The following is a 3,357-nucleotide window of genomic DNA, read 5'->3' as shown; positions in this document are numbered from 1 at the left end:
ATTGATGTTTTTCGCCTGTTCCCTGCTGGATTTGTTTACTGTTCACCTGCTTGCTGGACATCACCTCTGCTTGTTATCTGACTTTGCCTTTGGATTGGCCCACTACATCATTAAAAGCTTTTATCTGCATTCCTCTCTGCTCGTCAAGGCTGACAGTGTGTTCTTATTAGATGTTGTTCAAAAAAGTCCAGAACATTTGGAGAAGAGGGTTCAGGGCTGGAGTACTGAGGCACGTCCCTGAGGAAGACTGAACCGCGACCCTGAGGAAGACTGAACCACAATCTTGAGGAAGACTGAACCACATGACTCCAAGGAAGACTGAACCAGAACCTTGAGGAAGACTGAATCACATGACCCTGAGGAAGACTGAACCACATAGCACTGAATGAGCCAGATGACTGGATCTCCAGAGTGGATGACTTTTGAAACAGTCTGTTAGCATCTTCTGTCAAATCACCGAACAATTAAGAATATGGTGGTAAGTTCTTTTTTCAAACTGATTTTGATTGGTGGTATCTGTATCATATTTCTACTCATTTCATCAGCTCTTCAGAGACTTTTGCAACGAAAACTCTCAAGAACACTTAAGAAAGTATCTGAGATCTTGTTTATAATTTTCTAAAGACTATTAGGTTGTCTGAAAGACAGCTGTAATTTTTCATCTAAATTTAGTCCTGGAAACATCATTATTTTCTTATCATTGGGTGATGACTACTGACATGACAAAACAACAATAAACAAATTAATGTATATATGACGAGCGTGACAGACTTGACAATCTTCAAACTCTATAGAAATCTACAAATGAATGATAAAGTGTATGTCTTCTGCCTTCATTACACATGTCAGAAATGGGATGTCAGTGAGCATCTCGGGAGTGTGTTGATGAACCAACCCCTGCTGTGTGGGGACAGTGTAGCCCAGTGAGGAGGATGGAAAGAACAGTGTCACGTGCAGGGACACTCCCTGAAGATGAAGGTGTTGTCATGGAGACTGACCCTGAGGAAGGTTAATGGGAGCTGGTCTTTGGCTCAGGTTTCTCCTGTCAGACCCAAGGACAAGTCGAGGTTAGGCCCTCAAAACGCTTTGGTTTATTATAAGAATATCAAACAAGTCTAAAAACAAATGTATGTTTGTAATCTATACTGAATCTGTGATGTTTCTGTACATTGTCAGTTAGCGAGTAACACATACACAGCATTGAGAGTGTGTGGCCTGGGCTCAGAAGCTGTTGTCGGGCTTTAAGAGCCCAGTGTGGAGGTGGTTTAGCTCTTTAAACTTGTTTATAGTTGTGTCAAGCTGGAGGAAGTTTTCCCCCAATTATCTACAAGTGGATGTGGGACAAGCGTGCTGGTGTGACAGTATCTCTGTTATTTCATTATGAGAATCTATGTCAGAATAAATGATGCCAGCAGAAACTGCACAGCTGAACAGTCTTTGGAGGTTTGGGTGCTACAGTAATTAGAACAGCTTCCATCATCAGGATAAAACCCCACAAGTGAGGCCCTCCTTCTCGTAGTTTCACCTCCTTCCTGCTTTGACCTTGGACTATAAAAAGTTGTGCTTCCAGCAGGAGAGGTGAGGCGAGGGGAGGCAAGGCAGGGTGTGGTGAGGTCAGGCGAGGTGAGGCGAGGCGAGGCATGGTGAGGTGAGGCAAGGCGAGGTGAGGCGGTGTCTTCATGCTCCATGGTTGCAGTCAGATCTCCTCTGCTCCACCCTCACGCTTCTCCCCCGAGTCTGTGGCAGGGCTACAGAGGAAGGGCTTAGAGGATGGCCAGTGGCTGGAAGCTGCTGTTGACTTCTAGCAGACTCTTCTAGAAGCCCCTACTTTGTCTGGGACTCCAAACCCTCTGACTGGGACTCCAAACACTTTGACTGGGACTCCAACTAAAATGTGTTCTGATCACCCACTTCCCACTGTCAAGCCCCTTGTTTATGAGGTTGCAGGGAGTAGCTGGTGTTAAATCTACACCATACACCTGTGCGTCAGTGTGTGTCATCTGACATGGCCACAGTAGTTTAATAACCATATCCTGCTTCTGGGGTGAGTTTAGAGCAGATATCCAAGTTCAGCTCAGTGCCGTTTCCTCTTTCCCTTGGCCTTCTTGGAGCAGTGCTGAGTACAGGCAGTTAAAGGACCCGCATGAAAACAGTCACACATCCGTTTATCTTCACTTTGACACATTTTAGTTATCCATTCTCATTTTACGTGAGGTAACCGATCTGTTCAGAGATTCCCTTTGTAAAAAAACGCCTGAGCGATAGATGCACTGGAATTATAAATAAAACAATACGTTACCTTTTCTTAAATGTGTGCTTTACTTTCAGAGGAAGGTAACTTCCCTGGTTGTCTTTAAATAACTCTAGAATATTTCCAGTAAATTAACCACACAAGAACCAGATAAATAAACCAGAAACCACACCCAGTCCTGGTCTGCTATGGAGTGTTTGAGGAAAACAACCTAGGTAGGTATGTGTGTGTGTGTGTGTGTGTGTGTGTGTGTGTGTGTGTGTGTGTGTGTGTGTGTTAGGGATAATTTAGGTGGAGCCATGACAGGGAGGACAATGTGACTTTGCTTCTCTGGTGTAACCCGTAACAACAGGCGTGGAGGTGCGGTATTATCCAATCAGCTGCATCACACCCTCCCCCCACAGCAGCTCAGTCACATCACACCTCCACACTCTGCAGGGGGCATCAGCCCTGACAAGGGCACAGGGCCGTTGACACGGCAACAGGCAGCCAATTTCCTGCCTTCTATCAGAGAAAGGAACACGCGGGCGGTGGTTTTGCGCAGGAGTAGTCGTAAATATGCAAGCCAAGACGGCAGGGGAAGAATAACCCTCTGTGTATCCGCACTTGATCCGAGCCCCTCCCCTGGAACGCACGTCCCCCACCCCAAGATGCGCGGAAGTTTTAGAGCCAGAATTCTGAGTGTTAGAATGTTGGAGGAAGTTGGAGGAAGAGCTGAATTTGTAGTCTGTGCTGAGATGAAAGGGGATTGACCTAATCACTGGCTGCTTTCACTAAAGGGTTTTTGTCCATGAACCCTCTGCTACGAAGGAACAGAAAAGAAACAAACAGAAGAGAAAACAACCAAAAACCTCACTGGCGAGATCAATCGATCGATCGATCTATCTATCTATCTATCTATCTATCTATCTATCTATCTATCTATCTATCTATCTATGATTACAGGGAATGCAGTATACTGTAATTAAAGACAAGGAACTGTAAAAAAAAATCTACTGTAGTACACAGAGTTTTCAGAGGAACAGTACGTTTCACATCAGCTCTGTAATCAAACTGCTTCTGAAGTTCTAGTGTGTGAAACCAGTTTAAAGTTTACAACAGAAGAT

The sequence above is a fragment of the Electrophorus electricus genome, chromosome 7 (genome assembly GCF_041902795.1).
Source record: "Electrophorus electricus isolate QZ-2024a chromosome 7, ASM4190279v1, whole genome shotgun sequence".
Taxonomy (NCBI): Eukaryota; Metazoa; Chordata; class Actinopteri; order Gymnotiformes; family Gymnotidae; genus Electrophorus; species Electrophorus electricus.
Note: the sequence above shows the minus strand (reverse complement) of the source record.